Raw genomic sequence first — 15,094 nt, 5'->3', positions numbered from 1 at the left:
AGGCAGAAAGAGCACAGAATTAGAGACAGAGAGGGCCTTGGTGCTTTGTGAGCAAGGAGACCAGTCAGGAAGGGGCTGTGGCAGCAGTGCAGTGGCTGGAACCAAAGTTGGAGAATGAGATGGTGAGTTAACTCAGGGACTTTGGGGTAATGTCACAGTTGCCTGGGGAAGAAAAAGCAAGGCTAGCTTCATGATTTAGAGAAGCAAGGAAAGGTATCCCCATGCTTGCGATGACACTGTGGGCTAAAGAAGGGGACACATACCAGAGAAACTAGAGCCTGCATGTCAGAGGGAAGAGAAAAACACTTGGTATTTTGATTGTCATTTAAGGGTTGGGTTCCTTTGGTGCAGGGAAGAAGAAGGCCCAAAACAAATGTAGTCAAATTTGTCCTTACGAGGGATTCCTCAGCCATTTAGGCTGTTCCAGTAGCCATGGCTGTGACATGGCTCCACAAATCTGTTTTAGAGTGTGATGCTTTGCACACTTCTTAGGCACTGGGTGTCTTTTTTAAGGAGAAAGGAAAGAAGGGAAATATCAGAAATATTTTGGTTCTTAAAACTAGACCTGAGTCAGTCAGCCAGCATCCTACAAATGTCATAATTTGTAGAAGACAAATAATTTGTTAGACTTCCCTTCTCAAGACATTCTTAAAGCTCTTTGACAGTTTAAACAATTGGCTGTATCATTGTTTTATTGCTTCAGATAATAATAGAAAATACTTAACTCATCCATTCAGTCCAAGGGATTCTCTATCTTGGGCTCAATCAAATGGTGAAAGACATGCATTTTAGTGGTAATGTTGCAAGTTGAGTGAGGTATAGTCTTATAGGTGTGCTATGCACAACTCCAGGGAGCACTGTTCACAGAGGTGACAATGTGCCTGGTGTTGCTGGAGTTATGTGTGCATAACCTACATGAACACACACTGGTCTTGCACAACAGGACTTTAGCTGGGCTAAAGTCCCATCTTGCTTTCTTTTTTGTTTTTTCTCTGCATCTTTGATCAGGTCTTTATTCAAATAAGCAGTCCCATATTACTTGGCCTTTATAGAATAAAACAGATTTTAATAGTTATGCAGCAGACTTCTTTTCTTCTGTGACAAACTTCTTTTCTGCAGCTTTCTTTTCAGCTGTTGGTTTGGTAGCAGCAGCCTTTTTCCCCAAAGGCTTCTTCTGCTTCTTAACATCAATACCTTCTTTCCTTTCTTAATCACCACAGGCTTCTTGCCTTCAACCCCCTTTTCTGCAGCTCCCCCTCATCTGATTTGACTACCAATGCCTGCTTTACTCACCCGGATTTTGTGATTTCTGGCCTGGTGTTCTGGTGGATGGTCTTTGTGTATGCGTTCAATTTCAACATGATTCTCAGGTTTTTCAGTGGGTTCTTCTTCAGGACTCTGCCATGGATCTTCTTGCATGGTTCTTTAATGGCTCTTTGGATTTCTGGGCTTTTCAAGATTCTGCTGAGGTCTGTGTTGAGCATCGTGTGCATGGGAAGGTTATAATTACTCTTGAGGGAAGCAGCTTCGTGCCAAGTGCCATCTTGTTTTCTTAATGGTGTGTGAATTTCTCAATGATCCCCTCTTCTTCCTAGACCTTAGTTTATTGGCTGCAGAATATATAGGGAAAAATGGAACAGATGGATGTTTCACAAAACATTAGTGACCAATTCTACAGGCTATTAATAGGTATTATTTGGAGAAAAATGGTGGGGTCAAAGGTGAAGAAGTACTTGGTTGGAACAAGGCAATAGAGTTTTTTTCTAGATGGCTCTACACAACCTATAAGATACTAATATATAGCATGAATCAAAGTAGAATGAAAATTACAGAATTTGACATTTTTTGACCAAGAATTTATTTTTATTTTGTTTATTTTTCGAGGAGTAACTGTCCCTCACTAGTTGGAAGGTTGTACATCAATTTGTAACTGGAGTAACAATATATTTAGTTTAGCTTTTCAGCTAAAATTATAAATCTATCATAATAAAATTCTAAAACACAGATAGTGGAAATAAAAATTAAAAGTAATATTGCATACATGTGTTGAATTATAACACTGTACACTATTTTAAAAATAAATAGCATTACATTTAAAAAGAAAAATCAAAAGCCTTCAAGGAAAACATAAATATTTATAACATACTTCATATAAAATATAAAAACTAAATGCACTCAGCTCCCCAAAGAGATCCACAGGGTATCTTTGCATATTTCCTACCAGCATCTGGTTCTCTACATATGTTGGTGTTGCCCAGATGGGAAGATGAGGTTTGGCAAAGCATGAGTCAGAACTCCCAAGTTCTGTGGCAATAGGAAGCATGGAAGACAAGGCCAGACAGCATGGACCTCCACTACATGGAGACTTTTGCTCCAAGTCCTGCAATACCCCAGTGACCCAGCCTGGGCCCATGGAAGGCAACATCCAGTTTCCATGAGTTCCAACACGTAAACCCTACTGAAGCAGGCCAGGTAAACCCATGGCACTTCCCCATGTCATAACCACACCTGAAAACTCATGTCTTACTACAAAATGGTGAGGAAAACAGTAAGGACACCAGAGAGCATGTTCAGGGACCCAGATCAGAGTGGCCAAATCTCATCACCCCAGGCCTTTGTAGAAAGAAAGCATCTTCCAGGAAGGAGCACCCACTGCTCTTGGTACAGTAGCCATCTGGAGGAACAGAAAGCATCCCCCGTGGACAGAATCCAAGAGGATGCGTGTGTGTGTGTGTGTGTGCACTCACATACATAGTATCATGTTGCATGACAATAATCTTTTTCTTAGGTCCTTTATCCTAATCATGGCCCCCATGTTTGCCCATGGTCCTACACCTGCTCTGTAAAGGACTTCGGGCACTGCAAGGCTGGCAACAATCAATGAAAGCTGTTTCTGAGATCTCTAGCAGTCTGACCAAAGGATGGAGGTGGGAATTTGGGGAGGGGGATGAACAGAGGGTGTCACTGGTCCCTGAGAGCCCTCCTGAAGTTGTGTCCAATCTCTTTGAAGAGTAGAAGGACTTAGTTCCCCTTCCACATTGCTTCCATTGTACAGGATGCACGCTCTTGGTTCTTCTTAGGATGGTTTTTGATCATCTCTCCACAAGGCATGAGGCAACTTTGAATTCAAGTGAAGGAACAATTCTCTTTATAATTTTCTTCCAGTCTTTCTAATTTAGAAAAATCAGGCCTTGGGCACAGGAGCTTCAGCAAATAGCACTAGCTAATTAGACTCTGATAATACTGCTCCAGTTTTATAACAATCATTTTGAGTTGCTCTTAGTTACTGCAAGGTTTATAGTAACAGGGAGGAAAGAATCGTTTCGATACTGGTTTTCCATTTATGATAGTCTCTATATAATATTTCCTTTAAAATAAATTTAAGTTAATAGAAGAGGCACACACATATGATAAGCATTCTGAAGATATGGCAAAAATGATGAAAGATGAGGAGGGACTGTTACATGAAGGAACCTGACAGAGAATGAGATGAGATTGTGCAAACTGGGTGCTTTCTGCTGAAAAAAAGGTCCCTATAGTCCAACTTCTAAACTGGTTTGTCCAGAAAGTTAATGATGCTCACTGGGACTTGTTGTTCTTGCCCAGGAAAGGAAAGAAACACTTTTCTGTGATTCTCAGGTATTGTGAGACAGGAGAGAAAAGTCCTGTGTGCTGTGGGGAGAAGGAGGGTGGAGAAAAGGGAGCTGAGGTGGCTGGCGAAAGAGGGGAATTACTTGCAATACCTTTTGGGGGGAGATTCAGGACCCTGAGCCAGCAGGTGCAGGACACTGTTTTTGTGACTGTCTTGGGAAGGGACAGAACAGATTGGTGGATTCTGCTGTTTTGCTTTGAGGTCATTATGGGTAAGATCTCAGGTCTATAAGCTTTGGGGTGTTGGGTTGGGGGCAGGCAACTTTGTAAAGTTGTGACATCCTTTTGAGCAGAGAAATGAACATTCTGAATTTCTACTGAGAGTGACAATCAAATTCTCTCTCTGGAGTCTTCACTGTGGTTTGGAAGAATGAGTGTTGAGTGAAGCCATCTTGGCAGAACTGAGTTTTGCTTGAAGATCTGACCTCTGTGAATGAAGCCCCTCACAAGTCCCATCACAAGTCCTGTGACATTGTTTCCAAAGCACAAGATGCACATTTCAGTCAGGCTATAAAAACTTGAGGTTAATAATAAAAAGTGCTTTCTGGACTGGTTTTACATTAGCTCGTGTTTGTGAAAAGCACTTGGAACAGTACTTTGGGCACATGAAGCATTATGTAAATGTTAATTTTCTTGTTGTTCTTGTTTTCATTATTATTCTTTCCATCCTCACCCTGGGAGGTAGAAAAGGCACTGGTCAACGTTCCAGCCATTTCATGAATAAGGAAAGAAAACTCAGGGAGATTAACTTATTTAATTCATAAACAAATGACAGAGCCAGGAATTGAAGGCAGATTTCGAGGCTATAAACTTCAGCTTAAAAAAACAAGATGTACCTGCTGGGGATAGTGGTGCACATCTGTAATCCTAGCACTCTGGAGGCTGAGATAAGAGGATTTCAAGTTCAAGGACTAGCCTGGGCTGTATCATAAGACCCTGCCTTTTTCAAAAAACAAAACAAACAAACAAGAACACCTGATGGAACACCTGCTACCACATGTGACTTCATTTGTCACCTAATAGCCCTCTTAGTCATGACGGTACGGTGGGCAATGTCCATGAAGAAGACCTTTAGCAGAGCCAGGCATGGTTGTGAGTCTGGGCACTGTTACTTGCCAGCCCTGTGACCTGGAACTGCTTTCTTAACCTCTCGGTCCTGAGACTTTCTCTAACAGTCGTGCTGACACCAGGAATGGGAGTGAAGATTGAAGGAGGTAATCAGTTATGAATTCAGGGCTCAGCACACAGCAGCAGCTACTAAAATCACATGGTCATTTTTCAGATAAGAACACCAGCTCAGAGAACAAATCTGACTTTCTAATGCTCTTGGGTTTTCCAATGACTAGTGCAGGTTCCTGTAGTGCCACTACTGAAGTCAGGAGAGAATTTACTGTTACCATGATCCATTAGTGAGGTCTCTAGCAACAGGAGGAAAGCAATGAGCCCCCAAATATGATAACCTCACAGAGAAAAACATGGACTCCTGAGCAGAAGCTTCCCTGACCAGCCTTGATCTCACTGGAACATCATTTGGCTTAAGTTCTAACCAACATTTCTGACTTCACCTCAATTCAAAGTTTTCTGTGTCTATACATGTTTCAAGCATCTTTGCCTTGTCTCTATAATTGTTCTAATAATAGTGAACTTGGAATAACTACTTTTCAGCCCTCACTGCCTCTTGAAGGTCCCCAACACAATGTATGGCATATTCTTGGCTGGATGTTTGGTGGTACCCCTCTCACCTGGTCATTCAAGCCACATATCTTTGTTTTCCCCTTAACTTTATTCTCCAGCAAAGTGTGCAGTTGCCAACAGCAGGTCTGTTCCAATTTTTGAAAGATTTTTTTCTTCTCTTATTCTCTTCTTCTTTCCTCTTCTCCTCCCTCTCTCCCTTACAGAATTGTTGAGAGGACTAGACATAGGAGCTTGAGGTCAAGCTTCCAGAACCACTCCTAGATCCACCCTGCAGATCTGTCCCATTTACCTGATGTTATAAGAAACCATATAGCTTTTGCTGCCCCCTGGGGACCAGCAAAATAGATACTCCCTGTCCAGCATGTCTCTCCATCTGATTAGTAGAATCAGGCATGTCTCCCCCGCAGCTGCAAAGGAGCCTGGGAAATGTAGTTTTTCTTAATTCCATTCTGCGAAGGCAAGAGTCACACTAATGGGAACTAGAAAAGGGTTAATGGAGCATTTAACATATTTGGGGGAAACATGGCACAGGAAAGATGTTTGTATCTTCAGCATTCCACATGTAATTGGTCAGAAAAATTCAGCAGTTCTAAGTATCAACAATTCTGGGATTTCTCCACTTCTCTCCACCCCATTATCACGCCTTGGTTCTGTGTCTCTCCTATGGGCATAGTCACACCTTGTATCTGGGACCTCCAGCTCAGTCCCTTCCTCCCAGTCTCATGTTTGCTTTGTAGCTAATGTTACTTCCTTGCTTAAAATTCTCAGTTGCTCCTAACTGCTTCAGGAGAGAGTACAAACTTACTATCATGGCTTGCAAAACCCTTCAGAATCTGGAGACTGCCTCCCTAGGCCTTTCCATGTGCTGCTCCATCAACCTGGGAGGCAGTTTTGATGGCTGTCCACTATTTTATCACAAGAACAGACCATACTTTACTCTTACAAGTCATATTGCTTCAAGATACTTGCTCTTTTAAACACGATTGTAGTAAATTTTCCTTTAGCCAAATATTTAGAAATATTCTTTTTAGGATAAACAAAAAATAGAATTTCTAGATCAAAACCTATTATTCTTTTCCTAGGATGTGTGGTATTTGTTGCTAAGTTATATTTTTATTTGCCTCTCAGTGAACTCTCCTATAAACTCATTGAAGTCAGGGGTCATTTTTCATCCACACATGTATATTATTTTATTTCTAAGATGTTTGTGAGTAAGTTGCAGATGTGGTACTTTTATATGCAATATACTTCAGTATGCATTTCCTAAAAACCAGGATTATTCTCTTATAGAATCACAGTAAGGCTGGTGGAGTGGTTCAAGTGGTAGGGCCTTGCAAGTGTGAGGCCTTGAGTTCAAACCCCAGTGCCACCAAAAAATAAATAAATAAATAAATAAAACCCAACAAGAATCACAGTAAAATTAGTTTAATATATGAATATTAACACTGATAATACTGATATATAATGTCTAAGTCATTCTCATCTATCATCTATCTATCTATCTTTTCACCAACTGTCCCAATAATTCCCTTTATAGAAAGAGTAACTCCTGAATCATGTGTCATATTCAGTTTTCTTTTCTCTTTGTCCCCCTTTAATCTTGAATAAATTTAGTTCTTTCTTTGTCGTTCATGACATTGACATTTTGAGGAGTATGGGTCTTTTAGCACAGTGTTGCTCCTGGTTTTCTGGGTTTGTCTGGCATCTCCTCATGAGTAGACTCAGGTTATGCATTTTTGGCAGGAATGCAGTAGAAGCATCTTCAGCAAAGGTCTTGGGACATATGTGATGTCCATTTCTCTCATTACCTGATGCTGACTTTGGTCCAAGTGTTTCATTTTTTTCCCCACTATAAAGTTACTTTTTTCCTTTTGTGATTAATGATAATCTTTTGGGAGGGAGACTCTTTGAGGCTGAATAAGTATCCTCCTACTCATCAAAATTTTCCCTAATGAGTTTTAACGATTGTATCCATAGATGACTGAATCAATTATAAGAGTTGCTAGATAGTGGTGTATATTTCCATCATTCATTATTTGGCTTCCTAATTTAGGAAAGAGGTTTTTCTTCTCTATCTGTTTGTTTATATTGGTATCAATTACAGGTTTTGCTCTATGATTAATAATCACCACTGTCACTATTTATCATGATGCTCAAATTGTCAGAGATTTGGCCTGTGGTAGCCCCTCCTTCTAGGTGACTTCTGTGTTCCTTTGACAGAGTTTCATTTTTCTAAAGGATTTCTTTACTTTCTGGCACACCAGGACATTCTAGGCTGACAAGAGCAGCAGCACAGTGGGAGCATCAGGACACAATAGCTCACCCCAAACTTCTCTTGATCTTTAATCGCTTCTCTGTTTCCTCCCTCCACACCCTGGGGCAAGATGTTACAACATCCTATAGGACACTTGAGCAAGGTACAATGGAGACTTAAGACTTCGAACTCTCTGATTAGTAACGCTCCAACCAGTCTTATGTGTCATCCGGTGTCCCCTGGATCTGGGGGTAGGGGCGCCTTCCCCTATCACACCCCCTCTCAGCCTGGACTTTCAAAGGCCTTGACCTTGCCTCTGCTGCATACCTCTCCTCTCTGTGAGCATCCCATGTTCCATATTTAAGGTAAGTATTGGTTTGAATTGAATTGAAAGAAATTAATTAACAAACTATGAAAAAGTGTATCTTTCATAGCAATGATTACATTCCAAATAGTAGAGTAGGGCGCGTTTGTGGTAAATGTTTTATTTCATGATTTCTTTTTTCCTTAAGATTTATTTTGTCCCCTTTAAGCCAAGGTTTCTCGGTGGGGAGATGTTGGCCCCAGAGGGCATCTGCCAATGTCTGGAGATGTTTCTGGAGGGCTCTATTGGCATCGACTGAGTAGAGGCCAGGAATCTACTGAGCCTCCTGCAAGGCACAGGATAGTCCAACGTAAAGACTCTGACTTCAAAAGTCAATAGTGTTGCCATTGAGAGGAAATCCTGCCTTAAACTGATTTTCATCCCAGTGCCATCTTCTTCCATTAAAATATGGACAGGAGGAAGAGGGGGACTGCTGTGGATTCAGCACCATTGTGTGCCTGTGTCCTCTCATGTATGAATATTTTCTCATTCAATGTGTGGAAATTATTTACCTTATTTCTCTATAACTTACCAAGACCATGCAGCTGCAAAGGGAGAGTGTAGCATCTCTGAATTTGAACTTAACACTTTTAAGCCTTTTTCACAGCGTTCTATAGTGAAATTGCCCCATCCTGTGTCCTTAGGGGTAATACTAGGATTATCCTAATGTATGGCCCTTTGCTATACATTTGGAGGACCACATACACTGCCGGATGTCTTTCACTTTTGGGATCCTCTGTTGCCTCGGGAAAAATTATTACCTTAGTCTTCCATCATTACAGGTCCAGAACACTTGGTATTTCTCCAAAAGTCAGGGTTCAGTGTTGACACCCATATTGAATGTTTTCAAGATTTCTTAACACTGTCTCACATAAGAAGACCATAAACCAACCCCATGGTTCACTGAGCCAACCATCCAACAAGATCCAGCATGGGCTATCAACCTGGGACCAGGGTCAGGGTATGGTGTAACAGAGAGGAAGCTAGAGGAAAAGACTTCCCCATCATCTGAGCTGATGTGAATCAAGTGGGGCTGATGATGGGGCTATGAGTCTTCTTAAGGATTGGTTTGCCGTATGGATGTCACATCGCAGTTCATTGGGAAACCAATGTGCAGAGCAATGGCAACAGGAGACTGGGTGCTGAGCATGGTCTGGTTAGAGCGCTAGGAAAGTTTGTGGAAAGTTTGGTGTCCTTCAGCAAATCAAAGGAAGTTTAGCTTTCCAGGAGCCAAGAGCAGCAGGAAAAGACTCTGAATTCTGATCTCCTCCCAAAAAGGCAGGCCTAGGAACCAGGAGTTAGAGGATTGCTTTAGGTTGGGCTTAATCCAGGTGTTCTGCAATTCTATCTCTCTTTATCGCTCCTCCTCTCTCCTCAGCTTTGTTTCATTCTCAGACAAGCTCTCTTGAAAGCTTACCATCTAGCAAGTCAAGGTTTACTTGGCCATTATACTCTGAGTGATCTCGGAGAAAAAGGCCTTTTTATTACTCCCTGTGAGTTATATCTCACACATCTGTTTCCTCCTTGAGCCTCCATGTCCCCCCTCCCCCTCCTTGTGAGCAGGACTGGCTCTCATTCATTTGTGCCTCCAGAGTTTAGTACAGGAGGCTGACCCAAGGCAGCTCTCACAATGTGCTCTGAGAGTGAGTGGCGATGTGGTTGCTTCATTGAATTGAATGGAACCAGTGCAAAAGACCTTGCAGGAGATGGTGCAGGTGTCAGCTTGGTGGCAGGAGGGTTGTGCATGTTCTTTTCACTGAGTGCATAGGCATTAGGACCTCATGTGAGGCTGCAAAAGAATTACGGGATTTAAGAACTGTAGCCAGCTATGGCAAATACTGACAGTGATGTGCAGTCCTGGAACCGTATTGGGTGTCAGCAGATGCCATTGTTCTAGTATGTGCGTGTGAGAGAGGGTGCCTCCAGGTAGGTAAGAAGGTGACTATTGGAACCAGGCTATCTTGTCTCCAATACTGACTCTGATACTATTTGCTGAGTGCCTTTGGACAAGTTACTTAACTCAAAGCCAAATTAAGGGTGATAAGGCAACCTGGTAGAGTTATGGTAAGCACTAATTCCCTTTTTAAACTTGGGCTTAATGTCCTTGCCCTTGGCATCACTTACACCCAACACCATACACACACACACACACACGAACACATGCACACTGCTGACTGGAGCTCTGAAATCCATGCATTCTGCTCCAACCACTTTACTATAAGCAGCCATCTCCTTTCTCTACCACACAGTAGTCCTTTAAAGACACACATCCTAGCTTCCCTCTAATTCATTTTCCATGAAGTACCCAGGGTGGACTTTTGAAAATTCAATGAAATCTCTCCCTCTTTTCATCAGAACTTTGAAGTCCTGATCTATCCTGGTCTTCAAGGTCCTTGGTGAGCTGGCCCTGTTTGCTTGGCAGCTGTGTGGATCACCTTCTGTGGTCTGGGACCCCCATCCAAAGCCATGTGCAATTCCTCAAACCTGTTCTTTCTCCCCGACCTTTTGCATGGATTGTCCCCTCTGCCTGGATCTCCCATTTTCCTTCAGGGCTTTTTCTGGATGCTCTAGGAAGCCTTGCGACCCCATGGAAAATTGAAAGTCCCTCTTCTGTCTCCCATAGCCCTCCCAGTTTTTATCCTTGCACTCTGCTTTCAGCTGCTTACTGCTTTCTTTCTATTCCCCACTGGACTACAATCCCTGGGAGGACAAAGCCCCATCCATCACAAGCTCCCTGTGTCTGAGCCATGCATAGTGCTGTGCTGGGTCTAAGCTCAGTCCACATTGTTTGAATGGAAGAATGGACAACAATGGGCTCTGAGTGCTATCTAGCCTGGTATTTGGCTGCAAAGACTCTTGCAGCCTTGTGCCTGAGGTCTTCTTTCTATTCTCTTTCACCCTGGGCCTGAAAGACCTGATTTGGCAACCCAACTGTGAGCATTTTTGACAGATTCTGTCCGTTGATGCTAATGTAGGTGATTAATGGATCCTACCTGAAGAAATTCTGCTGGGCCACTTTCAAGCAGACCTGAAGGCTAGAGGCTTGTATTTTTCCTGGAAGGGGACAAATGTCTTACCAGGGGTCACCAGACTGAAGGGGGTAGCCGAAGAGAGGATGAAAGTTGCCATAGACGGTTCCTGCTGACCTGCCTAATGTGACAACAATATCTAACAATTGCTAATAAAATAACTACTAATGTAACAGAATGTGTGATGTGTTCTGGCAGAGTACGTTGAATGCTGTTTGTGGATTGTCTCATTTAATCTTTCCAACCTTCAGGTGCATTGGGTGCTCTTAGCCCCATTCTACAGAGGGTAGAAAATGTAGAAAAATACCTTGTCCAAGAGCTAGTGAGTATCATCTCAAGTCAGTCATCCCAAGTGTCATGAGTTTTCTAGAATGGAGGAGTGGGAGGAACAGTGATTTGGAACTAGCAAACGGATCTAAGGATTAGAAAGGTCCAGGTGGGTAAAAAGGAGGAAAAGTTGAGTGAGAAGAGAGGAAACAAAAGGGAAAGTTCCAGGCACATTAATGGCTGGCAGTCCTTTCTATGTTCCCAACTGTGGGATTCCACTCCTTCATAATAATCCCTGGAAGCCAAATGAGGTTTACTGGTCAAGTCCGCCTAAGACCACCAGTGACAACCCACAGTCAGCACAGTGATGGAGGCCACATGTCAGAGAATACAAGTGACTCACTGCTGGTATGAAGGAGGACAGAGGTATCCCAAGATCGGGGTGAGTACAGAGTTCAAATGCTATTAAATGACAAAGTCAATCAGGCTGTGCACAAAGGGACCAGCATCACATCTGGACAGCAAATGGATGCAGATGCCCATTGCCTTGGAAACCATGTGGAGTGTGGTGTCTAGAAGCCCTTTGTCTGGAGCTCTGTAACCCCGGTGAACATAAATGCTGCTTTTTATGCTGAAGTGACTTAGCATCTCCAGGTGGGAGGAGCATTTCAGTATTGCTTGGTATCATTTCAGACAATATAATATTCCTGAATGCCTTTCAGTGAGTGAGAAAGTAGCAGCTACAAGGAGGGTTTGTGTGGCACTGTGGATGATTCCTGGGGAGAAAGGTCACCAAGTTGCTCCACCATTGACTTCCTCTGTGCCTGCCATCTGTCATATCTAGTTTATCTTCATCCAGTGTGATGAATAGCCAGGATGATTTTTATTTTCTTATTCTTGGCTAATTTTTATTTTCTCAGGGTTCATGAGTGAATTGGTTTCCTGTGATGTCATAACAAAATACCTCACATCAGGTGACTGAAAACAGTGGAAATTAATAGTCATTCCACAGTTCTAGAAGCCAGAAGTCCAAGGCCAAGGTGTCAGCTCATTGGCTGTAATGCATCTCTCTGGTCTCTTCCTCCATCTTCATATGGTGTTCTTTCATGCCTCTCTGTATTTACAGGTGGTCTTGTGAGGACACCAGTGCTATTGGATTAACCCAGAGTGACCCCATCTCCATTTAATTAATTGCAGTCGTAAGAACTGTATTTTCAAATAAGGTCCCATTTTGAGGTACTGGAGGCTAGGGCTTCGACATACCTTTCTCAACTCATAACACTGAAGAACTGAACAAATGTGTTCCTGACTCAGGATCTCATGCAAATTGTCAGGGTCTCATGTGAATTAGGAGGTGTCACAGACTAGCAGCTTCCTCTCATCCGGGAGCTTAATGGAATGCAGAATATGGCATGCCACTCCAGACTGATGCATTGGAATCTGTTTCAACACTGTCCTTGTGTGACTTGTCTGCACACTAAAGTATGGGAAAGAGATAAAGCATAAGTTTATTGCACAGCAGTGGCCCTGGAATATGCAAAGTCATACTGAAACTCCCAGATTTGAATCTGCTATCAGGAGTTAAGACACTGAACATCAGTTATCTTCTAAAGAAATCAGCCCAAAGCAACAGCTCTTAACAGTGGAAAGGAGCCAAAAATAAGGGATGGATTTAGGTTGAAGGTTTGCTGAGACTGTAAGGGGGCTGATGGAGAAAGAAGAGGAGGAGGTTGAATCAGGGCAGGTGGAACTAACCCAGCTGCTTCCAAGTGAGTCAGTCACCACATAAGTACTGTAGACCTCACTTCTGTGAAGTGGACTAATGCCTCCTAGCCCAGTGACAATTAAGGGCAGAAATCTCCTAACGGATCCAGGACTGCATCTGACAGGGATAAATGCAAAGCGGAGAGTGAGTGAAGACACAGGAGTGGGGTTCAATGTTGGAGAAAAGGAAACTGGAAAGGGAAGGCAGCCCTTCTGTGATATCTTCATTCTTTCCACATGGAGCCCCAGCTGTGTGCAGACACTGTGGCAGGAGCTGGGAGTACACACAGAAGGACGTCCTTCATTGGCTTGTGGCTTAACAGAGGAGACAATGAGGCAGGTTTTTGAGGCAATAACAATCTGAATTGCGAACTTCTTACATTTGGCCCAAGGCACCAAATGGGGTGCTCTATACCCCAGCCTTTATGGGGTGACAAATTTCAGCCCCCACCAAGTACTGTCATTCTCTCCTGCCTCCTTCCTTCTCAACATTTGGTTGGGAAAAAATGGTGGGTGTGAGCCTGTAGCTGACAGATCTTAGTGAGTAGCCAATTACCACCATCATCACTGCAGCCACCATATCACCACCACCAACTAAAGCAACAACAATAGCAAGGCAGCTTCCATTCAAGAGAACTTAGCCATGTATTAGATATCCTATTAAGCACTAGGCATAGATTATTTCACATAAGTTTGGAGACAAGCCTGTGAGAGTTATGCCAAACTCTGAAGTCAGCATTCCTAGATGTCAACAAGTTGTCACTTAGAGAAGTCACTTATAAGCCCAAGCTTCCTCCTGTTTAGGTGGATAGTGATAGTATCCCACCCCACAGGTGTCCTACACACAACATCAGCATTCCGGAGACTTGAATAGTGTCAGCGCCAAGGGCAAGGAGACCTCTCGAAGACAGACGCTCAGGGACAACTGGAAGCCTCTGCAAGGCTTTAACACAGGCTCTTCTGAATTGCAGCAGAGAAAGACAGAATGTGACTTCCAATTCCAGAGTAATGTGCACAGGGACATTTCTTGGCATTGTTTCTAAGTCATTATGAAGAATTCAATAATCTCTGCTAATGAAGAGAAATGATCACCACCTGATAACGATGTTAAATGCCAGCTTCCAACTCATCCTAAATTTGGGCTCTGGGAACAATCTAGTTGCCTAAATACTCTTGCCTCCTTTTTCTTCCAACTCCCACCTGCTCTCCAGTGCAGAGGCTAAGAAAGAATAGGAGGGGAGGGGGAAGGAGGCTCAAACTGTGATAAAAGCAACGGGGAGCCTTTCCATTACCCTCTCTAGCTTTATCGTAGGACTCCTCTCTTTCTGATAATTACAGCTGGTTTTCTGCCTTTCCCCCCATGCTCCCAGAGCAGTGACTTTGTTTGGTTTGCTGCTGTATCTCTGGCACCCAGCACAGTGTCTGGCACATATGGACACACGTTCAGTAATACATGTTGAGTGAATGAATGAGAGGCACACACTGACTATGAGCCAACAGCACTGGGGGCTTTTGAAATTCAAAAAAGTAACTTCCCAGATTTTTCATCCTCAAAATTCTAATTTAGAAAGTCTGTCTTAGGACCCAGAAAGGGCATTTAAGAAAAATCTGTCCACATTCTTGGAAAAATTCATAGGAAATTCATAATGTTTGCTTATGGGGAGGGAAATTGGGCAGTGGGTGGCCACAGAAAAGAGGGGAGCTTAAAAAAAGGACCAGATCCTAAACTATAACCCAGACCTAAGAAATCAAAATGTCTGACAAAAAAAAGAGAAAGACTCTTGACCAAGTACCCCTTTGTATGTTTTTTATTGTGAGTAATACAGTACCTACTCATAAACAAAAATAAAAGTTAAAATATAATAAAGGTGAAAAAGTTACAGCCCAAGGGACTCTGGTATGCAGCCAAGGTTGAAAACCATCTTTGGAGACAATTATTTTGAAAAAGGAGCTGAAACTGACACATGGGACCTGCGCAGCTTAGGAGATGGCTGTCACTGAGGCAGGCTGGGAGGACAGGCTCCACCAGACACACTGAGTCACTTAATGAAGTGGAGAGGGGGAGTGGAA

This window comes from Castor canadensis, chromosome 3, assembly GCF_047511655.1.
Source record: "Castor canadensis chromosome 3, mCasCan1.hap1v2, whole genome shotgun sequence".
In the NCBI taxonomy this organism is placed as follows: Eukaryota; Metazoa; Chordata; class Mammalia; order Rodentia; family Castoridae; genus Castor; species Castor canadensis.
The sequence above is the reverse complement of the archived record's forward strand: the minus strand, read 5'-3'. Positions refer to the sequence as shown.